This window comes from Mauremys mutica, chromosome 16, assembly GCF_020497125.1.
Source record: "Mauremys mutica isolate MM-2020 ecotype Southern chromosome 16, ASM2049712v1, whole genome shotgun sequence".
Lineage (NCBI taxonomy): Eukaryota > Metazoa > Chordata > Testudines > Geoemydidae > Mauremys > Mauremys mutica.
This window is the reverse complement of record NC_059087.1, coordinates 3,753,194-3,779,620: the sequence shown is the minus strand read 5'-3', so window position 1 is coordinate 3,779,620 and position 26,427 is coordinate 3,753,194. Positions and strand designations below refer to the sequence as shown.

The following is a 26,427-nucleotide window of genomic DNA, read 5'->3' as shown; positions in this document are numbered from 1 at the left end:
GTTGTGCCCTTCCCCTATGAGTGACGTGGGACTAAAGAAATCTGGGCATGCTATTTCCACCCGTTCTACTGGACACCGGTGGTGCATTTTGCCTGTAATGAAGTAAGAATTGTAGCTCATCAGTATAGCGAGGCCTGGAGGCAGTGTTGTTGGATTCAGTGCAGTGCTCTGATTTCTCGAAAGTAATGTCGCCTCTGTTTGTCATGTTGCACTTTTTTCTGATAAATTCTTGGCCGTTCCACCTGGGGTTGCATCTGCCCACCCTGCTCTGGCTGCCAAAGCGAAGGCTGTGACCCCGTTACATGAGCTTACAGCAAATCCTCCAAAGGAAGGGAAATGGCCCGGTAAAGTGGCGTACAGGACAACATATAGTCACTTTTTAAAAGGGGTTTTATCAGCCCCAGGAATTGCTAGATCTGTGCTCTTGCAGTGGTTTTAAAACAAAAGAAGATTTTTTTTTGTTTGTTTTTTCGAAGTATCTTTCTTGAGCATTTTGCAATAAAAAGAAACCAAAATGAGGCCTCTTGGATTTAAAGATTCCACAACAGTGTTGTAAATGCAAACGCAGCATACGTGAGTGCGTGGCTTTTTTGTTTAGCTAAAATCCCTTTCCAAAGCAACATAAGTTAAACCCAAAAGCCACTCATATTCCAGGAGAAAAGTCAACCCAGGGAGTTGTATACCTGTCTAACAATAGCCAGAAAATTCACACCTCTGCTCACACCAATATAACTTGCCCGTGTGACAAGCCCTGAGGGAAGTACAAAAATCAAAGTGCTTCAGTGTTGAAAAGTTTGGCTCCATACCCCAGTGCCTGGTGACTCGAATGTGACTCAACGGCCGGTCTTCTGTGGTGCCCCGAGAACACTGCCCTCCTGTGCCTCCTCGTGCGTTGCAGAACTGGGGCCTTCGATGGCCAAGATCCTCCTCGTAGCCAAAGGTGTCGCTAGTAACCGAGCTAAGGAATTTTCTTCCAGATTTTCTTGTAGTCTCTCTCTCGGCCCGGTTCTTCTGCCACCCAAGTCAGCAGCCATTACGAAGGCATCTGAGGCATGTTGGTTTTGAGGCTCATTATTAACCTGTTAGAGAGCTCTTCCTGCTCACTGCTAAAATAGATCTTTAATCTCTGCCCAAAATAGCTCATTTGATGGGAGGCCTCTTTAAAGCTGACACACAAATTTCACCAGGCTGCCCCAGCCCCCCCCCTTGGTGTCTGCAAATGCTCAGTAGCACTTGGGTTGTTTTTTTGATTTCTGTTATGTACCTATCGGATACCTTATTTCTTCCATCGGATCATTTGTAACAGTCGCTAGGCAATTTACTCCCATTCTCTGATTCAATTTACTCTTTGTGCTGTCACAGCCATTTTTCTGTGCAGGGCTGAATTTTTAAAGGCCTCGTCCCATCTTTTGTGGCCTCATTGAGAAGCAAAAGAGTTTGGGTTTGTTTTTAAAACCAGCACTTCTCGAAGTAGGGTTGGAAGGGAAAACATTCGGTCGGAAGCCGGGGAGCAGGACAGAATCAGTGGTGGGGTGATTCTGTGGAAATTCCCACGGGTGTCTGTTTTAGCAAAGTCCTTATCATCTGGGGGTGAGTGGGAAACCGGAGCCTGGTACTAACAGCCCTGTAGCTTTCTTGGAATTGAAAAAAATAGCGAATGTTGAATCCATCCATTTTTTGTTGCTGATGCTGCTTGTTTTACTTCCTTTGTCCCTCTCCGGTTGGACAGTGAAATTAGACTGAGTTTCACTTCCGAGACCTCGCCCCCCCCCCCTCCCCTTGATCTTCTTGCCTTTATTTGTAGCTGCTGTGTGGGGAATGGTGAAGAAATAGCAAACCTGGGCTTTGATGGCTTCCCTGCCAGGTGGTTTGGTTCTGCTGGGGATGTGCAAAGTTCAGCAGCCTTAACTCTCTGCTGACAGTTGTTAGAAAAACTTCAAAGCCTGGCCCCCAAACGAGGCGAGTAGGGTCTGTGGAACCAGCACAGCTAGGCAGTGGCTTAGCACTTCAGCGTTTGCTGTAAACTGTGGCTTGTTTGTGTCTGGTGTTTGCCTGAGCCAGGGGTGCCCTGTGGCAGGCTGCGTTTCAGAACAAGGTTCTGTTAAATGGCTTTTGAGTGTCAGACACACACAGACACAGACACAAAAAATAGGTAATAACCAGGCTTTGAAGATCACACAGGCTGAAGCTGTCACACTAGCCAGTTCAGCTGGTGTATTGTGGTGCTAACGCTAGTCTGGCTTTTCTCTAGCGGGGCTCTGTTTAGGGAGGCTGTGGTGGTGTTAGCTCTCGCCAGCACTCCCCACCTAACAAGCTGGAGGCCGTCTGATACGGGACCTGTATTCCCACCTCTCCTCTCCCCAGCTGCCGAGCTCCATGCACTGCAGGTTGCCAAGTCTTGCAGGGCACAAAGACCTTTCTGTGGGCTGAGCACAGGCAATGGGCATTCCTTGGGGTTAGGTCTTTGGGGTCTTGTTCTGGGAATCCCTGTCGGACTCTCTGTATTCTCCATACACTGAGTGCTTGCAGCTCCGACACCATCTGACGTGGCACTGTGCAGCGTAGCGGGCTCTCTTCTGGAGCGGGCCTGGGCCAAAATAGCAGGTTGGGTGTGAGGTGCTTTGAGAGGGGCGTGGGGAGCTCGCGGGGTGTGACAGGCCCAGGTTGGGGTCCACTGGCAGAAGCACGGGCCAAACCTGAGGTGCCTCGACAGGTGTGTGGGGAGGCAACGTCAGGACAACTGGCCCAGGGTAGGGGGAAAGTGGAGATTGGCAAGGTGTAGATGGGGGGCATGAGCGTCCACCTTGGTCACTAGCGGTTCTCTTTGTGCCCCTATCTGCGAGCTGTTCCCCTAGTCTGTCGTTCTTCAAGGGCCCGGCCCGTGCTCCTAGAAGGCCGTACGCATGGGACATGGCTGCACTGTCCCAGGCGAGCTACCAGCCCAGGGTGATGTCTCCTTGGGTACTGCTCCTCTTCCACACACGGGGCAGGCGACCTGGAGGTGCCTGCATCCTGCGTGGTATCCCGTCTGCCTGGGCACGGGTCTGGGGAACGAGGCTGTGCTGAGAAACCTGCAAGGCCCAGCACTGGGGGAGGCGGGCGGAAGAGTGTAGCTTTTGCAGTTACTCTGGACTCTTCTGCCTTTTAAGTTGAGTTGACGTATGAATAGTTTTCAAAGTCAGCCCAAGGCCGTGTTAAGGAGGTCATGGCAGAGCCTAACTTCCACTTTATTGCTATCTTAATTAAAAGAACCATTCCAGGAGGACGAAGGATAAGCCACCAAGCCGTGCTGGTTGCTTTGCTGCTCTTTTAATTGAAGAATCGTTCCAGCAGGGACCTGCTTTGGGGTTTTGTCAGGTTTTTTTGACGGGTGTTTTGCATAAAATAATCTCCCCCAACTCCCCGGGTTTTTGAGCTGTGAAACTCCTGGTCTGCGTGGCAACCTTGGGCAGTTTTGTCTTTTTATTGCCATGGTGTTAAAAGGCAACGGAAAGAGGAGTGGGGAGATGGCAGGCAAACGTTACCTCGCTATGTAAGGGCCCGGTGGGAAAGGGGAGTGGGGTTGATGCCCGCTGGGGGCCTGCTTTGCAGGATGTGACGTTCCCCCAGCCAGAGGGAGAGGGACCCAGCGCTTAATAGCACACTAATGCGTGACCTTCTCCCTGAGCCCCAAGGAGGAGCTTGGTGGCTCCACCGGTTCCTTCTGCTGCAGCCAGACCAGGGTGAACGAATGCAGTGTTAGCTCCCTTTCCTCACCGGCAGCAGGGAGGAGGGAAGAGCCACAGGCTGGCTCTCCCCGGAGGTCATGTGAGCGCTGACCCATGGGAGAACTAGTGATGGAAGCAGCAGGCGAGGTCTCGTGCGGCCGGGCACTGCCTGGCGCTGCTGTACTCGGTGTAGCTGTCCCTTGCCTCGTGCTCTTCACCAGCTGGGCATGGAACCCGAGTCTCCTGAGTCCCAGTCCAGGACTCCAGAGGTCACGTCACCACCTCTGCTTTCTAATGACTCCTGGCCTCTGACTCTGGCTGTGGGGGCATCCAGGCCAGCTTCCGGCCGCTCCTGTGAGAAGCCCATTGCTTGTGTCTAATCACACCCTCGAGCTCACTGTGCTCGGGAGCTTATCACTGAGTGTTTTTCTTAGAGCCCTGGCTCTTGGAGGCATGAGAGTCCAGGGAAATTTTGGCTTTCGTTTAATATATTTTTTTTAAATAGCAAGTTTCTTGCCTTCAGTGTTGTGGTGAAAAGCTTGATTGAAAACGTGACCCCGAGAAGCTTAAAAGGCAGAAGCCAAATAACCAGATCCCAAATTCATTCATTTCTTTTAAATGGCCTGGTTTGGGGGGACACTGGCTCATGAGTGAGGCCCTAGCCATGCTGCCAACCACTGGGGCTTTCTCCGTTTCTGCACTCCGAGGCCGTCCCCCTGCCCCCCCGAAGGACGGCCGCTAAAAGGTGTGGGAGCACGGCCAGCATTAACAACGCGCATTGAGAGATGCATTTCGCTTCGTGTCCTTCAAGTACTGTGGGCCCAGCTCCCTGCCCCTGGGGCGACACACCAGCCGCTTGGGCCACTGGTTTCAAGCGTTCTTGATCCTGAGCCAGGTGGTCTCTGCCTTACGAGGGACAGGTCTCAGAGGCAGGGCAGCGGAGGGCTGTCACCCTTTTAAGAAGAATAGTGGGGCCAGGCGCTGTCACAACATGATGTGGCCATGTCCTTGATCAGTGTGTCTCGCTCTGCTCCCAAGAGACTTGCTGGGGAGAGGAGGAGGGACAGCCATTCTCCCTCTGCCCAGTCCATTCTGGGACCCGTAGCTTTGCAGCTGGTGCCAAGGAAATTGTCCATGTCACAAGGCCAACATGGGCCTTTTCTGTTTTGAGAGGCTACCCCTCTCTTCAGGCCACCATGTGCTCAGCAGAGATGCTTCAACTGGCCCCCCTTGATTTACGAGCTGGGGGTCTGGTGACCAAGTACCCCCCCTGGGACGGGCCCATGGCTGTAGAACAAGCTCCCCCCATGCTGCAAGGGGTCTCTGTTTGCATGGCTCTGTGGAGAGTAGACATGGGCTTCAGTTCATGGGGGAGGGGTGTGGTGACTGGCCTGGGGGTTGGCACTGTCAGGGTGGGGGCACAAGCTTGGCTGAATTTTAACTTTGTAAGGGGTGCTGGAGTGTCAAGTTCTCAGGACAGGCCAGAGTACCAGCAAATGGGTTAAAACTGTAGTAAACAGAATTATCAGATGCGTTGGGGAAGAGTCAACACAGCTTTTCTAAAAGGAAATCGTGCCTCACCAATCTATTAGAATTCTTTGAGGGAGTCAACAAGCATGTGTACAAAGGTGATCTTGTGGATAGAGTGTACTTGGACTTTCACAAAGCCTTTGACAAGGTCACACACTTATTCCTGCTGGAATTCTGCACCACTGTGCAAGGCAGAATTTGCGCAGAATTAATGTTCCCTGCAAAAAATTATTTTTGCTGCACAGTTTTGATTATAGTGATTACCAGCACTATAAACGCACACGGTGCTTTGCCGGCATGCATGGGACCTGTTCTCAGTCTGAACAAAGGCAGACTAGACCAAAACCGCAGTGCAGGCTGGGAAGAGAGGGAGGGTATTACCAGGCAGGGTGGGGGGGTGGAGAGAGGTTGATTGGTGGGGAGTGTCTCAGCAGTGGGGGTGCTAGATGAAGCCCGGGTCATGGCTGTTCAAACCTTTGATTAGTCCCTTGCGTCCAAATGCCATCCAGATACTGCGTCCAGCATGGCAGTGACGGGTGCGGTACAAGAACCGTAGAGGAGAAAAGAACACACAGTTGTTTTTCCTCCTGGTGACTTTCATGCCAAGCATTGCTTTGGATTCGGTCTCTGCTAGGAAACGGGCCTGTCGCACTGCACAAGTGGTAGCAGCAGAGACTAGTGCAGAGGGGCCCTTGCATATTGCTGTCTGTGCTACAGCTCCCCATGCTGCTGTCACTGGCTTCTCCGTTCCAGGGGTCGCCTCGCCAAGGCCTTCCAGCCGGAGCAGGGACTGCGCCCCCCAGAACAGATGTGCCATTGCGGCCCGGGGGGAGAGTGGGATTAGGCAGCACCGGCTCAGTGCAGTGGTTGCGCCCTGCTGGCATTGCCTTGGCAGAGCCTGGGCTCAGATGGCGGGGCCAGGCCCTTAGGTACAGAGAGGTGTGCATTAAAGGGCTGTCCCCTGTTACCCTCTCCTCAAGGAGTCACCGGTGTCTCAATAGACTAGTTTCCAGTTGGCTGGGGGCAGGGCTGTTTGCTCCCCCATCTACCACGGGGTATTTGGGATTGAACACAATCTGCCTGTGAGCTTGTCTGCCCGCTGAGCCATTCCCCGCTCCCTCTCTGAATTGGCAGCATGCGGGGCAGGTCAGTCACCTGCTCTATGGGGCGGACGTTTGCTCTCTCTGGCCAATGGGTCTGCAGGTTGTGGTGGGTGGGACAGTCAGTGGGCAGGACCAGCTGGCTTCCTTCTAAGGAACCAGGCTTTGGTTTCCATCCAGACCTCCCCAGCTGTAATAAAAGGAAGAGCAGTGCAGGCCAGGGATTTAGCTGGGCTGAAGAGGCAGCCCAAGTTGGCCTTATTTGTAGCTGGCATGAGCCTGGGAAAATAATTGTCCTTGCAAAGCACTTGCTGCCTTTTCCTGGGGACCTTTAACCAGGTTATCTGGGCCTCCAGTCGACTAGCTGAGCCTGCTCCCGCTATGCGCAAAGATTGTCCTTTAAAGACCCAGCAAGAGAGGAGCTGGGGCAGAATCTGGCAGTATGCAAATCCATCTAGCTATTACCAGGTGCTTTCATTTCTTATTCCTGTCTCTGTCACGGTGCGGGGGACGGGGAGGGTGAGCTGGGTGAAGGGCAGGAGAACACCTCACCAGCTGGCTCAAAAACGTAAAGAAACCAGCTAAATAATAAGCAGGAAAATAATCACTTTTAGCATCATTCTCCATTACGACCCCCAGCCTCCAGTTTTAATCAGAGGCGCCTGTGTTGCTTTAAGAGCTATGGGTTTTAAAGATCACAAGAGGGGTTAGAGAAAATTACCCTTGACTCTTACATGCTAATGTAATCTCTAACCAGATCTTCAGTACTGCAGCTAAAATTGCTTTTTAGATTAACATTTAATTATTAACAGGGCTCTCTGGAAGGCCTGGGGCTTGTGTGTGCGAGCGGGGGGAGAGCAGGGAGCTGGCGGCTCTGAATGTATTAGACAGGCCTGATGGAGACATTTGCAAGCCGAGAGGGGAAGGTCGCTGCGCAGCCGATGGTAACGCGCCGTGCTTTATTGCAGCCCTCGGCAAGGTGTCGTCAAACTTTCTTTTGGATTTTATCTTCTATTTCCCATAATTTACCGAGGGGTGACCTTTCCCATGTTAACTCATTCCGGGACCAAACTGTCAGCGTTGCTAATTGACTGGCCTGCCCCTCTTCTGCCCGCCTCCCTCCCCTTCCCTACCAAGGGTGAGCATAAATTACCTGGGAACTTCCAGCCCAGAATATCTGGGAGAGAAGCTGCTCGGGAAGCTAGGCTTCCTCCACCGCCATCCCCAGCGCTGCCAGCGTGTGTCCGTAGAGCGGGGCTGCTCTGAGCAGAGACACGGGAGGGGTCTGAGTGCAGGCCTGAGAGCCTGGACTCACAGTGACTCTTGATGGGGGCTTTCAGGCAGTCACTCAACTGCTCTGACTCAGTTTTCCCTTCTGTACAATGGCGATAACGTGTGACTTCATATTGCAGTAAAGCCCAGAGACCCCATTTCACTAAGTGTGGCACAAACGCAACTCGGCCGTGCTGTCTAGGGGAGGGGATTTGGAGGCAGTTAGAAGGAGCTCTGTTCTGCCGTGGTGTATCTGGGGAAGTGCCACCTTTCAGTTCCTCTCAAAGTGGTTATTCTGCCTGATAGATCTCAGCTCTCTGGGCCCTAACCCCTGGCCTCCCCTCCTCTGATCTGCTGTCTGGAGCGTGGCTACCTCCATAATATCCTTGCCTTTCAGCAGCACCTTTCATTGCACCAGGGCTGCTTGGGGCAAGATGGAGTGTCGTTCTGGAGCCTGTCGTCCCCGGCTGCAGTCTGCCCTGTGTGTACGCAGAGCAGATGCAGACTGCAGGGTTTGGGGCTCAGGTGTTGTGCGCCATGGTCCCCTGCTGGCTTTTGAACCACTGGGATGAGATCCGGCCACCGGACTCTGCCGCTGCTTTGGTACAAAGGCAGGCGCTATAACGCCCGCGGGTGCAGCTTGGGGAGCGGGTGGTGAGCAGGAAGTGCTGGCGTGGTGACGGAGATGGCTGTGTGGCTGTACGTGCTAGAATGTTGGTTTTCCCCGCTGGGCTCGTTACAGGGATGACAAATGGAGTTTGGCCAGCTCAGCCTGTGCTAGGGGAGCACGTCGCTGCAGTCGCTGCCCTGACGCTCGGCCGCTGGAGGAGCCTCTGCAAGCCAAAAGCGCTTTCTGTGCACCAAGAGGAGGCAGCTCTGGCCTCCCCCCGCGGCCTCTCCCCTGCTGGGGGCGCCCTAGCCACCGGCTGGCAGAGGTGGCTGGAGACAAGCTGTGGGTCTCTCCCACCTTCCCCCTTCTTGGATCATTGCAACTGTGCTGGCCCCACTCGGTGGGACTGGGCGAGGCAGCCTCCTCCCACTAAGCACAGACCTGGCCTCGTGGAGTGTCTGAGCCTGCTGCTGGGCCTGGTGGGAGCATGGATCCTCTTGGGGCCGAGCTTTGGTGCCAGGCAGGCTCCCTGCCGTCAGCCGGGCAGGGGAGGGATGGCTGGAGGAAGGCCAGTGCAAGCGACGGCTGGCTGGGTGGAACGTCCCTGCTCTTTGTGGCTGCAACAGCTGGTTTCTGCAGCCGCGTCCTCAGCTACCAGCCTGAGTAAAGTGCTTGAAGATGTACATTGATTATGGAAAAGCAATTAAAATAACGAAAGCAGCTTTGAGGAGGTGGCTTGGGCGTGGCACCTTTCCTGATGCTGTCCTACGTGTGAACCAAACGGGACGAGGCCATCAGGCAATGCCACTTGAATCTCTCCGTGCTCACCCAGTGCTGCTGGGCCGCTTTGGCACCATTGCCACGGTAGGGTGTGCTGGACTGTTCCCACGCTGCCATGGGCACTGTCCAGCGGAAACTGAGCGACCTCTGGGACTTGGCAAACTGACTGCAGGAGAGGGGCAGGTGTCCATAGGCTGGGGGAAATGGCTTCTTTAGGTCCCGTCCAAACAGCTGTTTTCAAACACACGCATTTCCCGCCCCTGTTTGAAACCCAGACATTGGAACTCTGGTTATTATCTGTATTACCCTCGCCCTGAAAAGTCCCAATTGAGAGCCAGGCCCCATTGTGCCAGGCATTGCACCCTGAAGAGCCCACAGTCTAACGGACCGGGTGGAGATTGGCAAGGGAAACTGAGTCACAGAGTGATGCCTCTGAGCCACCCGTCGAGCATACAGGCGAACCTGACAGTAAGTAGAAGTGAATTGGAGGGCTCAGATTTCATTATCCAAGCTGGGAGGAACACAGGAAAGAAACCGCTAAAACTCCCCTCGTAGCGAAAAGTAACCTGTGGTGCGACCATTCTTGCTGCTCTGCCAACAGCAGTACTGGGCTGTTGCTACTCTAGGGAAGGTGCTGTGATCGTTTAAAACAGTCTCTGAATTGAACGTCTCTCTTAAGCCAGGCCCAGAACGTTCAGATCAGCCAGAGCTGGCCTGTTCGATGGGGGATGCTTTGGTGCAGCGCCTTGGACGTACTGACCCACCTCGGTCTGTGTCTTTACTAGCACCCTCCTACAGCTTCACAGGATGCTGTCAAGAGCTCTTGGGTTTCATTTCCTCACCTTTGCTACGACTCAGTTTCACTTTCGCATTCTTGCAGGTGAGCCTGATGCTGTTGTGTCTGCGGGTTCGTAATAATGCAGGGCCAAGCCTGGGAGTTATTTAAAATAGATATTTTTTTGATCAGTTCCTGAAAATCCTTCTCTTCCTCTTGAGTTTGTAATGGCTCCTTTTCTCTCTCCCAGTTCCCAGAATTCCCTTCTTTTCTGGTTCTTATCCCACCCTATCCCTGTGTTACTGGAGCCCCTTCGCCGGTCACAGACACTGGACTGCCAGCCCCACGTCCTGTTAGACGCTGCTGCTCAGTTCTGCCCCTGCTGTGCTGGTGAGGGTACGTGCCAGGCGAACTCCCGCTGGGGCTGCCCAGGACGGGGAGGCTGCTCATGTGGCTAATGCTCAGTCGGCCCTGTTGTAGGAGGGGGCAGCGCCATCGCTAGGTCCTTTCTGCACTGCAAAGCTGAGTCACCCGAGTGCTGGGCCACTCCTGTCGCTGTGCTGGGCCGCAGCTGGAGTTTTAGCTGAAATCGGGGAGGGGGGAGCAGTTGGGGGAACATGCCTGGGCCACCTTGGAACGATCTGTGCTCCCCCTCCCCCTCCAGCTTTATTTGCGTCTCTGCAAGGATGGCACAAATGACAAATTGGAGCCGGCCTTGCTGCAAAGATCCCCCATTCTCTTCGGAACAAGAGGCCTGCTTCTAAAATCCCTTTTAGTCATTGTTCTCTCCAGGCGAGCGGCACAAACTCAATTCAGCCTTAGACTTTGAAAGTTCCTATTTCTCCCCCTCGTCACATTTTCTTTTATCTAAATCCTTGCCTATGAAAGCCTCTATCGACAGCTGCGCTGGCCTTATCTCGCAGAAGGGACCTTCGTTGAGGCTCTTGGAGGAGATAAGAAGGTCTTATCAGCCTCTGATGTCAGAGAAGGTGCCAAAGCGTTCTGTCATTGGAGCTTTAGACATACGGTATTTTTTTTATTAAAGTCACAAAGACCTTGGGCTTATAAATAGTCTGATTTAGAGATAGGGCTTCAAAATTAGCAGGCCCTGGAAAAAGACTGTGGAATGGAGTTAATAAAGGAGGGAAGTGCCCCAGCCAAACATCCAGGGCCGCTTTCCAGAGCAGTCAATAGAGAACGGAGACCCTGCTTTTTAGCCGAGGATGTTGGATTTGCCTCTGGCAGCCTGTGCCCAGGAGGAAGATCCAGGCTCTCTTGGGATCGGGAGGAGGACATTTAAAGATCCAGCCTGCCGTCTGCTTTCTGCTGCACCCGTCCTGAATGGAATCTGCTGACAGCTCTGCTCCACTCTCACCGGGTCTTCCTGGGGAGTGGTGTGGAGGGAAACATGAATTGTCTCGATTCCTGGGCCAGTTCTGGCACTGGAGCAGCCGTGCTGCACGGGGAGATACCCGGTGAAATGCCCAGGTCAGGAGGGCGCTGCTGCCTGCTGCCTCCCCAGGGAGGGGAATGAAGGGGCACTTCAGGAGCTCCTCAGTCACGAGGTGTTTTACAGCGGGGAAGAGCCAGGCTACTCTTAGGGGAATCGGGACTGAGCTGGGCCGGGCCGTGCTTTCGTCCCCACTTCTCATCCCATCAGTCTCTTTCTTCCTTCCTTCCCCACGTGTTCTCCCTCTTTTACTCCAAAGCAGGCTGGTCCTGGGTGGGCAGTGATCAAACCTCATGCTTCAGGGTCTTGGCTAATTGCTGCAGGGGTCAGAAAGGGACACATGCACACACAGCACTGCACAGGTAGCCAGGCAGAGGGAGGGGGCCTCTGCTTTCTGCCGAGGCATCGGGTATTGTCCTCCGTCAGAGGCAGGATAGCAGCAGCGATGGACCCCGGTTCCCACGGGGAATGGCTGCTCTCTGCTCTCTACGCGCTATCCGTGATGGAAGAGGATCATTCCGAGCTCTGGCCTAAGTAAAGCTCAGCAGGAGCAGTTTGAGTCAAACAGGGAAAAGGGACAACGTCTTTGGTTATCCCAGAACAGCCGCCTGCAGTAGCAGGAAGCCAGACGGTCTCCATACAGCTTATCCCCCCAGAAACCCTGCAGCTCCCAACGGGTGTGAGCCTGCACTTAGTGCCGCAAGCTAATTCCCACCCACCCCCGGCCACTCTCACGGGGCCCCTTAGGCCTTGTCTGTGCAGGGATTTGCCCCTGTTACTGCCAGCTGCAGCATTCTGCTGCTGTGGCTCCATCCGTGCAAACCCCTCGTGTGCACAGGGCTCTTTGCACCTGCTTGGAAGAGATCCCAGCTTGTGGGAGCCGCGCTGGTGTGCATGAATGGCTGAAAGCACTAGTGTAGACCGGGCCTTCATCTTGCATTGGTTCTTCCCCACCAGCCTGTCCCTTCCCCAGAACTAGGGTATGGTTGGGCTGCCGGTGCGGAGAGGGTTACAGATTAATAGGAAAGAGAGGGTTAAAATCTCCAGGTCCCCCCGTCCCGTCCCCCCGCAAGCCACCCCTCAGGTTGGGATGGGGAACGAGCTGTTTGTCAGTAATGAAGAGTGACGTGACCTTTCCTAATGCAACTTGTCAGAGCGATTCCTGGTCCGGGGGCAGGGATCTGCACTGACAGCACCTGCTACCACAGCCTCTGCTCAGCATGTCCTCCTGCGCCAGAGGAAACCCCGTTCCTACGGATGGGTGAGGCTTCTGACTCTGAACAGGATGAGAAGAGCAGCCTTGTGGGCCCTCCCCCTGGAGAGTGCGGCAGAGGAGAATGGCAATCCACTCCCAGTGAACGGTAGGTGCCTAAATCAGCTCAGAGGGTGATGTTGCTCAGATGCTCTGTGGGCTTTAATTCTTGCCCTGCGGAATATCTAGGCTGGAGCAGACACCTGCTATCGGGAGGGCTACGCCTGCCTCTCCGGGTGCAAGGTTAACACACAAGACCGAGGAAGGTCCCGCTGTGAGGTCTAGGAGCAGCTATGCCAGAGCCTCCCTCGGCAGCTGCTCAGAGCTTTCCAAAGCAGGAGCAGGATAATCCTGCCAGATTTACTCAGCTTTGAATACTGGGGTAGAACTGACCGGCATCTGGCCACTTTCATGCTGCTGGCTAAACCTGTGAGTTCTGGAGCAGCCCATGTGCAGGCTGGGGGACCGGCACTGAAAGGAGTCCCACTGGAAAGTTACCTTGGCAGCGGTAAGGACTAGAACATTCAGTGATAGCTTAAATGAAGGGATTTGGTCCGTTCCCTCACCAGGGAAAGTTTCTCCTCTGTCAATGGCCGGTAGCCAAGTGGCTGTTTCAAGCACTAAGAACACATTTCTGTACATCCAGGGCTCCCAACTTGCAACGTGCACAAACCCCCTGCCCTGTGCGCAGGCTGAGGAAAGGGGGCTAACCCTGCAGATCTACCGCTCACACCTCAGCTCCTCCGAGCATGCTCAGCAGAGGGCGAACTCGGGGCAGGTTAGCAAAAGTGCTGAGTGTCATCTTTCTTGTGGCAAAAGAGCCAGAGCAGCTTGAACTAAATCGGATCCTGCTGATTGGAATTAGTTCAAATGCAGATGGAGCTAACTAAGCTAATGGTAAGCATTTGAACAGCCCAGTGTCCAAGTCCTGTCAGCTGATTCAAGGGCTTTTCTGAAAAGCATTAACGAAATGCCGTCGAGTGGACAGATGCCTATTGTGCGGTGGGGCCATCTCCGCCCTCTCACATACCGGGTGCATTATGTGGGCCTGGCTTGCAGCACAATTATTATGCAGAGCTCTACAAATCTGCAGGATCAGTGTCCTGCTGGGTGAGGACCTGGCAGCCCTTTCAGCCCACGGGGCACAAGCCGGGGGGAAGGGAGAAGGTCCGGCCCCCCGTGTCTGTGCTGAGGAGCCTTAAGTGTGACACTCCGATCTTTGGCACAGGGCCCCGATGGCTCGTCCTGCTCTTCGGGGCTGGCCTGGGCTGCGCGTGGGTACCTGTAATGGCCTTGCTGCTACTGATGACACGGTTGGCTGGTGTCCCATCCGTTTCCCTCACTCAGGTGTGACAGCCCCCAGGCTTCTGCCAAGTTGCTGACACGGCCCCTCACGCCCACCGAGCTGGGCCCTGGCCTTGGTTTATGGCCCCACCTGGCTTTCCAGGGCAGCCTGCACGTCCCTCAGGGCAGCGGGGAGAGACGGGCCTGCCCGCGTCGCCCTGGGGATTGGCGCTAGCCAGCAGGGCCGGCAGCCATTGCTCTCAGGGCCCATAGCGTGGGGTAATGGAGCCGTGTGTTCTGCTGCCGCGGCTCCTGCCAGTGTCGGGCTCTGGCTCGAGCGCCACAGGGAAGCGGGTTCCCTGCTGTCGCTGCCCCTGGACTGGGGCGGGGGGGAGGGGTTCTGGAGCGGCCTGTGCCGTTTCCCCCACGCTCTGGCACCCTTTTGCTTCCAGCTTAACAGAGGGGCCAAGATGTGAGTGCGCCATGGAGACTGGTTCCCCCTTCATCCCCTAGAGGAGCTTCCTCCATGCCAGGGGCTGGCCTGAGTCCTGCTGTGTGGAGCCCATCCAGCCGTCAGGGCAGGGGCTAGAGTGTGGGCACTGCCGACCTTCCTGTGCGTTTGAACCAGTGTCCGAGAGGAGCACGAGTCTCTATTATCCAGTATTGACCCCCGAGCCGCCAGCCCTCTGCTCCTCTGTGCCTTAGGGCATGTCCCGGCTTTACCCCCGTGTGGGTTGCTCCAAGGCTGAGGAAGGCAGGACGACTGGAGGGAACACGGGCTGGCTGACACCACTGGCTTGTGCTAACTCCCTCGGCCACGCAGGTGCAGCCCCGCTGCCTTCGGAGCCGTTCTCCCGCTGCCTCCTCAGGCAGCTGTCCGGGGTGCAGCACGCCCAGGGTGGTGTGTTCGGGCTCAGTTCCGACAGCCTCCAGGGGCCTTGCTGCCCTGCTCCACGGGCCCCTCGCTGGCTGACGCGTTGCTGTGGTGATGGCCTTACCCAGGCGGCGGCTCCAGGGCTCGAGTTCTAACGGGGAACCAGTTCCTGGTCGCTATAACCTGCTGCAGGGCTGAGTTCTCCCAGCCAACAGGCTGTGCTGGAGAGGCATGAGGCCGGGCTGAGGCCAGGGTTGTCTAGTGGCAGGACCATGTGTCCAGTCCTAATAAACCTCAGGCTCTGCTCTAGGCCTGGGCTGAAACTGACCTTTGAAGTCACTGGAGTGCTGCATCTCTTGGGCTTCCTGTAGGTCACCTGTTGCAATGTAGCCCGTCGCTGGTGTAACACCTGGGGGTAGAGACACTGTTTTCCCTCTGTTAGACTGGGCTGGTGATTAGAGGCGTGAGGTGATGAGGGCTTGTGTGTGCAGCCGCAGAGTTGTCTGGGCTCTGGACAGTGCTGTTCTTCCAGGCTCTAAGAACTAGCCTCTTTCGTTCAGTGGGGATCCAGAGCCGCTGCCCATGGTCTAAAGCCCTCAAAACAGAGATTTGGGTAGGAGAAAATGAGGGGAGTTCAGCCCTCAGTGGAAAGGCTCAAATGCCAATCCTGGGATCAGACCTCTAGAGAGTTGAGTCGTGAAGTCTCTGTGCATTTGCTTGTCCACAGTATGTCCAAGCACAAGAAAGGGCCTGGGTCTCTGGCTTCACTTCCTGAATAATCAGCCTTAGCAGCTTGGCCTCAAGATTTCAGTCCTGCTTCAGGATGCACCGAGAAGGGCAAGGTCCATGGTGGGGAGGCGTCTCTCTCCTTGGTAGCAAATCCCACAGTCAAACATTGGGACAACTTGGGGTTCCACGTAAGCTCCAAACATGCGGCTTATAGGGAAGCGAAGGAGCCTGATCTCTTGGCTACCAGAGGCTTCAATCCTCCTCCAGCAGACGCACACCCACTCCTGTGCTAGATACCCCAGGCCTGCTGTGAGCGTGGGGCTGGCGGGGGGGAGGTGGCAGGGGTTGGCTCCCCCAGCTGCGTTAGTATGCACAGGCAACTGTAGCAGAAAATCTAATTTGATAATTAGCGTAGCTGCCAGGGCTGTTTATGTCAAAAGCTGCGGCCTTTTTGCCTTAAAAAAAGAGCATGAGAGATAAATCCCTTTCATTTCAGCAGATGCAGTTAACTTGCCCCTTAAGCCTGACTGCAGCAGTGCTCATCAATACTGCATTAAAGGGGATGGCACTGATTGATGGCCCATCACAAACCGTGTGAGGCTGTGCCCAAACCAGGGCACCGGATGGGAGAGGCCTCACCCCAGGGGCCGGGGTACGGTCGCCAGGTCAGCAGTTAAACCGCGGCACGGGCAGGGTGTGAGCTGCAGGAAGGATGGGACCCAGGTGACCGGGGTGTGATTCCTGGCTCTGCTGCACATGCTCTGAGACGCCTTGGGCGCGTCACTGAATCTCTCTGTACCGTGGGGTAGTGACAGCTCACAGCGGGGGGAGAGGATCACTCTTTGAGGGGCTGTGATGCTGGGGCCCAAATCCAGGATCGCACAGCTCCGAGGGGAGAGGGAACGAGGAGATGAAAGGAGCCAAGGTGATATTGGGCTGGTGGCCAAGGTGACGTCCTTAGCCGAGAGATCTATTGGACTGGCACAGCTCCCAGAGAAGGGGGAGATGCCCCGTCCGTTGGGACGCTCGCCATTCGGCTGACCTGGAGAGTAGACGCCAGGGGGCTGATCTCGATGTGCCTTTCCAGGGAGCTGGTCTGGGGAACATGGCCAATGCCGCCGGACTGGTGGAGGCCAGTGCAGCTTTGAGAAGCACTCAGCCCTCGGGGAATAGTCTGGACTGTGGGTGGGGGTTTCCCATTGCCGATTTGACTCCCCGTTAGAAGTGTGAGGTGCTGTGCAAAAGCTGCCACGTCCCAGCAGGAGGCGCCAATGTGACTTCTTCTCAAATAGAGGGAAACTGATCTGGCAAAGGAGGTTCAGGGTAGCAGCTGACCGGCGCTGCCCGGGGATGAGCGCTGCTGCTGCTCCTCTGCACCGAGAGCTGGCAAGGAGATGCCTGAGCCGCAAGTGCTGCTGGGCTGGGAAGGGTTAAAGGGTGATGAGACAAAGACACTTAAGGACAGAGGAGCTGGTGGAATCATTAGCACTTGGGGATGAGCATCTCGAGCTGGGAACCTCAGACGTTATTAAATGTGCCCATTAATATGGGGCGAAGCTTAGCTTAGCTGTCTAAAAAATTGTCTCTGCTAAGAGCTGTGTGACGCTGGGTGACTGGGGCAAAATTGTGATCTGAATTAATCGGTGGCTTTATTTAGTCTGGCATGTGGCTTCTTTGTCTTCCCAGGCCCTGCCACGCTGCTGCTCCAGCTGCGCCTGAGCTGCCACCATTGCTGTACAGCCAGGTTGCTTTGGCCCTTTGAGGTCTAGGGTGGCACGTCGCCGGCTGCGGGGGGTGGCAGCGCTAGCAGGCGGGTAGCACACAGTGGAGTTCAGATGCTGCAGTCCCAGCCTGGAGGGATTTAGTGGGAGACCTTGCAAGTTTCCAGGGGAGAGGCTGCTATTGCATCCTGGCCTGGAAAGTTCCTTAATCATTTTGTTACGGTGCTTCTGAGTAGGGCCAAGGGATGCCCCGTCAGGTTTGCTCTCAGGCAGCACTGGTCCCCTGGACTGGGAGCCTGCAGGGAGAATGCTGCCTGCTTGCAGCTAATTACAGAAGTATCAGTTAGCTGCTTCCTGTAGGTCCCAGGGAAGGACTCAGACCCATGTGCTGCAGCAGAATGGGGCGGTCAGCATTATCCGCACATGGGCCAGGACCCCATGGAGAGCAGGGATGCTTTGTTGGCAGCCTTTCCAGGAGAATCCTGGGAGCTGCTCCAGCCAGTACTGGTAGCTCCGTGTTGCATGGTGGTCCCTCTGGACGTGATACCCTACAGCGACTGTGCTGCCACTCAGATGAGGCACAAACAGGGCCGCCCAGAGGGGGGGGGCAAGAGGGGCAATTTGCCCCAGGCCCCGAGCCCCACAGGGGCCCCCATGAGAGTTTTTCGGGGCCCCTGGAGCGGGGTCCCTCACTGGCTCCGGGGGGCCCGGAAAACTCTTGCGGGGCCGGGCGCAGGAGCTTCTGCCGCTCCCGGTCTTCGCCGGCGGGGGGGGGGGGGGGGTCAGGTCATTCCGCCCCGGAGCGGAACGACCCCCCACGGGCGAATTACCGCCGAAGACGGAGCGGGACCCGCCGCCGAAGTTCAGCTCGGTCTTCGGTGGTAATTCGGCGGCGGGGGGGCCCGTCCCTTCCGGGACCCGCCGCCAAAGTGCCCCGAAGACCCGCGGCGGGGACCTCCCCCGCCGCCAAATTACCGCCAAAGACCGGGCTGCGCTTCGGCGGCGGGTCCCACTTTGGCGGTAATTCGGCGGCGGGGGGGCCCCGCCGCGGGTCTTTGGGCACTTCGGCGGTGGGTCCCGGAACGGAAGGGCCCCCCGCCGCCGAAGACCCCGGGCCCCCAGAATCCTCTGGGCGGCCCTGGGCACAAAACCCAGGCTCTGACCCACTCAGTCACTTACGATCATGTGTCTGCTTCACCAGAGGCAGGGTATCAGTCCTGCCCAAATCTCCGTCATTACATTTTCGCCTCCCTAAATTCCCACCTGGCAGTTTCACTTGGAGACATGATTCTTCCTCGTTTCCTGATTTCAACTATGCGCAGTGCTGCTGTGAAACAGCTACCGTGTTCCACCCCAGAGGTGGCTGCATTCCACCGATGGGTGTAATTATTTCTGCTTTGGGATGCAAGGGCCAATAGAAATGTAAAGCATTGTTATTACTTAAAAACTTTAGGGCTGCTTCACCTGTCCTTTTTTTACTTGTAGTAGCTCCTGCTCATGTTAATGTGACTTAGTTGTGACTATCCACTGCTTCCCATATGCCGATGTGCACACCTCAGGGTGACATCACCGTCAGGCCTCCCCCTTGACCCATTCTCCTAAAGAGACAGCGTCCAACAAGAACATTCTGCTCTGTCCAGGTTCTTCTGCCCTCATCACTGCAGCATCCAAGCGCCTTCCAGTTGGGCATTAAGTCGTGTGACCAGCATCGGTCACGTGTGGTTGGTCCTTTCTCCTTCCATCTCCCAAGTGTGGGAGTTGCTGTGTGATTTCATGTTGGATGTGCATTGGCCTCAGTGTCCGTATTAGCCCAGCCAGGTGGAAGACGTGCCACTTGTACTTGGAGTGGAAGGTGGGGAGGGTTGTGCTGATGCTTAGATCTGCGGGCGTTTGGTCCAGTCTCAGGCCAGCTCCTGAGAAAGCTCTGACTCCTGCCCAGACGAGCTGTACCCTTGTGGTGAGTGGCTGCATTCGGCCTGAGGAGCAGTGTTTTCCCTCTGGCTCTTGGCCTGAAGCTTTAGGTAGCTTTTAGGTGTCTTGAGTCCAACCTGTTGAGTGCCTCAAAGATCTGAGTCAAAGCCTTGAGCTTCCCATTGTATTCCATGGGGTCACATTTTGTTACAAGGAGCATCACAGATGGCTAGAACGGGAAGCTGGCTTTTTCCTCTGCTTTTGTCCTTTGTTTTCTTTGTGCATCTGGCAGCATTTTTTGCCGTTTCTCCTGTGTTGCAGTGGGCTTGGCCCAAGCGCCAGCCAGCTCCCCCCTGCCAACTTCGCCCCTCAACCCTGGAGCATCAAGAGCCTGCCACTGAGACATGGTCCCTAGTCAGCAGGGAGTCTCCGAGGACAGCTGTGCTTGGGCCGCCTTTGCAAAGGTGCAAGCGCTGGGTGCGTGGGGAGGAAGGGAGCCAGCTCCCTTGGGTGAATTGTGGGGGAAGGACAAAGGGAGAATTGCAGTTGGCTTTCCGAGGTGACACCAGGCCAGCAGAGGTGTGCACAGTGCAGTAGGGGAGAGAGCGCTCTTTGTGTGGGGGAGGAGGGCATATGCTTTTGCTAATCAGGCAGATGGTGGCTACTCTACGGCAGCCCTGGAGGCTCAGTGGGGTTTGCAGTTAGGGTTAGCCGTCAGACAGCATGGGCCAGACCCAGGCAAGCTGGATGCCTACACTAAACCAGGCAGGGTCAGTGCCTTCCTCTTTACCTGGGCTCTGTGCGTCCGTCCCTTCTGCCCGTCCGTCCCTGCAGGGGCAGTCGCTTTGCTCTGCCCATCTCTGCAGCAAACCCCCTGCTCCCCCAGCTGCGTCACCCCCTGCACTGTGTGGCGCAGCGTCGGATGGGCGCCTGCACCAGCAGCTGCAGGCCGGGCGTGCCTGTGGGCCAGGATGGTACCTGGGCTGGGCCTGCCGCACGTGCGCTTACGCTGGAGGCGCTGTGAACATTTCAAAGATGGGGAGATGGGGCCGGTCTCCAGGAGGGATGGGGGCTGAGTGTAGCCTGCCATGATCTCGGCCTAGGGTCCTTGCACAGTCACACAGGGAGTGTTGCAGCTCAGAGCCCTCTGCCTGCATCGAGTTCTCATGCTGGATGGCTAGGGCTGTTCTATCCACTTCACGCTCTCCCTTTGGTACCTGTCTGTTCTACCTCCGCGCACGCACACCGCTTACTGTTGGGGGTTTCTCCTGCTGCCCTGGGACAACTCTCCCTTCCAGTTCCCACTGAAAAGGGTCAGCCTGTCGCAAAGGTCACGTACTTTCCTTTACCGACAAAGCAGGATCCTTCCTGGGGGGACTCGCTGGGGCTGGGGCTTACTGGGATGCTCATGGGAGTTAGCAGGGAGCTGTTACTTCAGTGCCTGCTTTGATCGATCGTCCTCCCGGCTTTTACCAAACTTCAGAGGGTGGTGGTGCGGTTTGTGCGCGAGCGAGCAATCTGAAACCTCGCTCCTCGCAGGGCTGTGTAATGAACCCCCAGTCCCGGCGGAGATATGCGAGCTAGCGAACAGTCAAGTGCATTCAGTCTCTGAATAAGAAGCACTTCATTCTCTTTTCAAACTGTATAATTTCTGCCTGATTGTAATGGCATATTTTAAAATTACCAGAAATCAAAGCCAGAAAATGGATACTGCTGCTTTTACTGTGAGCTGCATTAACAAGGGATACGTAATGCATGAAATAAAAACACTCCTTTTTTTTTTTTAAGACAGTAATAGGAGAAAATTGGTTTTGAAACTGAATAAAAGTCCCTTTCAGAGGAAATCATTTCTTTCAGGGTACCTTTGCTGAAAGGAAAATAGTGAATAATGAAAGGTGGTTACATGATTGTCTTTCATTTAAAGAGAGGCTAGGACAGATGGAATCTCAGCAAAATACAAGATTGAAATAATTGCGTGGTAACAAGGCGCTTGTTGTGAAATTAGTATCTTAAGAAAGTCGTGAAAAGGCTTTTACTCATGAATACTTCATTATTAGTAGAAAACAGCCCAATTTGGGTTCTCCAGACACCTGTTCAGCATGAAATAACTTCTTCCCATCCCCCTGCCCCAACCTGTCTCTGAAAAGAGTATCATGTTTGCTGAACTTTTCAGCCCAAACAGTTCTGGGGGAGGGAGACAGCTGAGATTGGCTCTAGAGTCTTGGAGGACTGTTCTCAAAGGCGGATCAATGCCATCTCTGAAATACTGGCTCACTCTAACCAACCTGCGGGGCTTTCTGCAGCGCCTGCGGGATGGGCTTTCCCTCCGGGCTGGCGTCGGGGTGAGCCCGGAGGCTCATAATGACGAGCACTGGATTATGCATAAATAGCAACAGAGGGAAGTCGCTGCTGCTGATCTCCTCATCCATCATCGCTGGAAGGTCCCTCCTTGCGGGTCGCCTTTCACCGTAGGGAGAGAGCCTGTTTGTTGCCCCCTCCTTTGTGAAGACGTCTCACTTTTGGGACTGCAGGCTCGCGAGGGCAGTTAGGTGCAGGGAGAGCCCCGGGCTGACATCCCTGGGGACGCGTGGGGAGCCGGCACAGAGGAACATCCCCCTCCCCCCAGGCGACGTTACCCAGTGCTGATCAAAGCCTGACGTGGGGCCTTTGGATTGTCCGGCGGCTGGTTATGGTGCCGCGCTCGGAGCCCTTACCCAGCCAGCGTTAGCGAGGCCGGGGAGCACATGGGAGGTGTTATGCCTGTTGTATGCAGCAGCGTGGGGAGGTCTGGGGGGCTCCGCAGGGTCATGCAGTAAATGGAAGCTAGTCCCGGCTCTGACTAGCCTGCGCCGTGCTTAGAGCAGGGAGCGGGGGTCTGTCCCGAGGGCTGCACTGGGGCTGGCAACCTGGCTGGGGTTAGGGCTCGATCCTGTTCTTCTGTGGTCTCTGTTAGGGTCAGTCGCAATCTCCCCACTGCTCCAATTTGCCTCCATCCTGCTGCCGCTGAAGAGGGGCAGTGTGTTTTCCCACCTGGGCAGGTAGCAGGCAGGGCCGCCCAGAGGATTCGGGGGGCCTGGGGCAAAGCAATTTCGGGGGCCCCTTCCATAAAAAAAAAAAGTTGCAATACTACAGAATACTGTATTGTGGGGGCCCAGGGCCTGGGGCAGATTGCCCCCCTTGCCCCGCCCCCTTGCCCCGGGCGGCCTTGGTAGCAGGTTGAAAGAAGGCTGGGAACGTGGGCTTTTGCAGCCGGTTTCCTTGCATGCCAGTTTTGCATCCTTAGCTCCCAGGCATCTCTGGCACTTGTGGGAGGCACCAAGCTTGGTTGTGATGAGCTTCAGTCTAAGGCGCCCTGTTCGGCCTCACTAAGGACGGGCTGACCAAGCAGCTGGCAGAACAATGCTGTCCTCTGTGCACCAGTGGGAACCTGGGGCAGCCGTGCTGAGCATCCCTTCCCAGCCTTTGGGAGTAGCCAACCAGCGCCTCAGCCTGGGCACGCTGCGACTCCCTGAGGGAAGCCAGAGCCGGCTGGATTAGCTGGGCGTAGGCCAGAGCACGGCTGCACTTGAAGGTTTTGCAGTGACACCGGTAACAGGTGGCGGTTTCCCTTCCCCATGTCGCTGCCTGGCTCCAGAGGTGGGGCCAGTTCTGAAGGCCGAATCTGAGGGCACGTGTCCCCGAGAACCAGTTCCCATTTAATCATCAGCCCTGTCTGCATCTGCCCTCTGCTCAGAGGGCAGGAAGTTACACTGGCTACTCTGCAGCCTGCCTTCCCGCAGGGGAAGAGCACTCCTGGGAGGAGTCGGGGGAGGCAGGGAGCGAGCAATCCACGTGTGTCCAAGATCATTTGTCAGGTCAGAGACGAAAGCAAGCGACTTCCAAGAACGTCTGTCCATTGTGCTCAGGAAAAAGATATTTCTATAATTGCTCCAACACAACCATTAAGCAGTGCACTGCAGTCAAAGCAGATTGAGCGGATATTCCAGCTTCAGCCCCCGGGAGGGGGAAAGTGTCTACATGGGGGGCGGGGAGTGGGAGGAGGGAACTCCTTGGTGCAGCAGGAACTGCGTGGACAGAGGTGATCCGCAGGTCTGGTCCCAGCAGAGGAAGGTATCCCAGCTGGATGGGTGCTTCCCTCGCCAGGAGGCTGATTGGGGCTTGCCTAGCTGGCCTGGGAGCCCCCTTGGAGCAGGCAGCTCCAGCAGTGACCTGGGAGACATCGATGTACAATAGCAGGTATTTAGGAGCCATTTCCTGGGTCAGCCGGCTCCTGGTCAGCCAGGGCACCCTCCATGTTGAGTCCATTCTCTGCTCGTGAGCAGACACCCCCGGAATAAAACGGGCAGGTTGGAAAAGCCCCCGCGGGCAGTTCAGGGGTGGTGTTTGTTAGTTAGTTGTTACTCGGGACTGTTTGGTGAGCACAGCCTGCTCTGGGGGTCCTTCGAGCATCTCCAGGCAAGTGTCACTGCTCGCTGCCTTCCCAGATAGGCCTCAGCTCCGACCCCCTGGGGGAATGGGGAATTGAGTCTCTCTGGGCCATTCATTCCTGGCCATCTCCACTGATGCCACCTGCCAAGGGGCCAGCTGTGGTGATGGAAGGCACGTCAGGAGCTGTCTGCTGGGAAGCGGACCCTGCCGCTTATTTCACATCGGCCTTTGAGCAGCCATCAAAGGGCGCTGCGTTTCTGGCACTGCCAGTCCGATCTGCCCTGGGAGCAGTGACCCACCATTGAAAGGCTCCAATCCCCTGAGCCTCGCTCTGTGTCCTCGAGAGAAGTGCCCTGTCGCTGGCCCGTCCGGCCTGCAGGCCAGTCGTGCATGGCATGATGTGCATGCAGCTGGGTCACGGTACCAGAGCCATGGCCTGAGGTGGTGCTGTCATGACAGGACTGACTGTTCTGTGATGTGGCAGGACACAGGGCCGGGCCCGCTAAATCGGACAGCCTGTAATTATGCAGGCTATGTGTATGGACAAGTGTGGCTAGCAGGACGTGTGCAATACAAATAACATGTATGTGACCTAGATGTAACTCCAGTGTGTTCGGTCTATTCCTCACGCTGCAGCAGAATCCAAGAGCCGAAGACGAAATAATGGGAACAAATGCTGTGAAAATGAGAACAACCTGCGATCTGCCCTAATTTGCTCCTGCCTGTTCTGTTAGGTAGCGGAGATCTGCCAGGTTGTCAGGCATTTCTTTCCCCTGGCTCTCAGTGGGTCAGGCTGTGCCTGGAATACTGTACTGAGCTTCACTCTGAGTGTGGCTAACTTCATTCCCAGCAGCTGAATGCAATCATGGATCCAGGCTGCGAAGAGAAATCAGCTCTTTGGCTGCTACGTCCTGAGCTGGGGGAGAGCTGAGAAGCTTGTGATAGCGTTGCATCTGAATGAGCGGTGCCCGCCGTGTCACGTCAAACCCCAGCCCAGATGACTCTGTTCCTTAAACAAAAGGCAGTTTTGCAGCCGAGAAAAGTCCTAGTGTGACTCTGCTGCCGTGCTCCCCACAGGCACACCCACGCCTGTGGATCTTGCACAGCTCCCGCGCACACCCTCATGTATGGGTGTGTATGGGCTAAGTTCTCAAAACTGCCATTTTAGTTTGGGGTGTTTCCATTTTTGGGTGCCCAGCTTCAGAAACGCAGGCCCTGATTTTCCACAGGTGCTAGTGAGACCTGGGAATCCAGGACCTGAGCTTGGAACCTGGCCCGCTGGCTGTGGCTTGCATTGCAGGGAACCAACACCCCAGATGTTCAGAAATTGCAGCTCATGTCCGCTAACAGGATCTGGGCGATGGAGCAGATTTCCCCTAGTGGCACTGGCGGAGCCCTCCGTCTGCAGGTCCCATGTATGTGCTGTGCCTGGGAGCAGAGTGGGTTTGTACTCTGTGCTTGTCCAGCTGGCAGGTCTCCTGGAGCGGTGCTCGGGTCTGAGCACCGAGCGGGTAGAAGGTTCTGTGCAGGATCTATCCTGGAGTCCTTTGCATGCTCCGAGCTGTATGGAAAAGGAGGATGGAGGAACTTGCCATAAAACTAGCTTGGGCAAAGCTTTGAGAACGCAGTGAAGAAACAGTTTGTACTGGCTCTGGGAGGGGGAGAGGAGGGCACTGGGAAGGGTTGCCAACTTTGATTGCAGAAAACCGAACACCCTTGCCCTGCCCCTTCTCCGAGACCCTGCCCCCGCTCACTCCATCCCCCCCAAACTCACTCATTTTCACCAGGCTGGGGCAGGGGATTGGGGTGCAAGAGGGGGTGAGGGCTCTGGCTGGGCGTGCGGGCTCTGGGCTGGAGCCAGGGATGAGGGGTTTGGGTGTGGAAGGAGGCTCAGGGCTGGGGCAGGGGATTGGGGTGCAAGAGGGGGTGAGGGCTCCAGCTGGGGGTGCAGGCTTCAGGGTGGGGCCAGAAATAAGGGGTTCAGGGTACAGGAGGGGGCTCCGGCAAGGGGTGAGGGCTTCGGCTGGCAGTGCAGACTCTGGAGTGGGACTGGGAATGAGGGGGTTGAGGTGCCGGCGGGGGCTCAGGATTGGGGCAGGGGGGTTGGAGTGTGGGAGGGGGCTTATGGCTGGGTCAGGAGGCAGAGGCACAGGCGGGGGTTGAGGGGTGCAGACTCCAGGTGGCACTTACCTCAGGCGGCTCCTGGAAGTGGCTGGCATGTCCGAGAGCTGCGCAAACCAGGGCACGCAGGCAGCCTGCCTTAGCCCCGCTGCACCACTGACCGGACTTTTAACAGCTTGGTCAGTGGTGCTGATTGGAGCCGCCAGGGTCCCTTTTCGATGGGGCGGGTCGAAAACCAGGCACCTGGCAACCCTAGCACTGAGAAGGGTCAGCTACTGCTTGTGCAGCACTGTGACTTGTGTGGGTGGGAGGTGCTAGAGACCAGCGGAGGGGAGGGGGGGTTGTTAATTTTACTTTATTACAAGTTACCTTGCAAGTGCATCAGGGTGTAGATGGTATTTGTCTGTACAGCAGCTGCGAGCTTTGGATGCTGTCTGAATGAGGCTCTGCAGCAGCGGGCTGGTAGAGCTTGTGCTGACCTGCAGAGGGAGCCAGGTCAGGTCCTGGTTCTGGATCCTTGCTCTGCTCTGTGTAAAGAGGAAATACCCAGGTTGAAATGCCATGAATAGGATTCATTCGTAGAAGGGTGAGAGTGAAACTGGGAAAACGGAAAGCATGCACTCCCTGACTCTCGTGAAAAAGATATTGCATGTGGGTGGGGGGAATTTGCACACACATCACTGCCCCCTGTTGGAGGGGGAAGTGGTGATCTTCTCCAGGGTTGTGTAAGTGCACAATATACAAAATAACCCAATGCGTTTAAAGCAGGTTGAGTCCTCTTCCCTGTAGCCCTGCCTGCCCCTTTGCCCTGACAAGTGGTGCTCCCTGCCCACCGAGGTCTAGGTTAGGGCGGTAGGAACGGTCCCCTCTCTGCTCGGAATAG

The 26,427-nt window shown here is 55.8% G+C and overlaps 1 protein-coding gene across 6 annotated transcripts in view; it reads left to right on the top strand.

Moving 5' to 3' along the window:
- The window catches only part of FAM222A (family with sequence similarity 222 member A), a 109,709-nt gene that overhangs the window by 25,922 nt on the left and 57,360 nt on the right, over window positions 1-26,427 (top strand). The window contains exons 1-2 of one of the 6 annotated variants that reach the window (XM_044989551.1): window positions 10,938-11,262; window positions 12,379-12,585. The exons of the other annotated variants lie outside the window; for them this stretch is intronic. The gene's annotated coding sequence lies outside the window, so the exon portion shown is untranslated. Of the gene's footprint in view, window positions 1-10,937; window positions 11,263-12,378; window positions 12,586-26,427 lie in introns of those variants that run through there. 6 annotated transcript variants of the gene reach the window in all.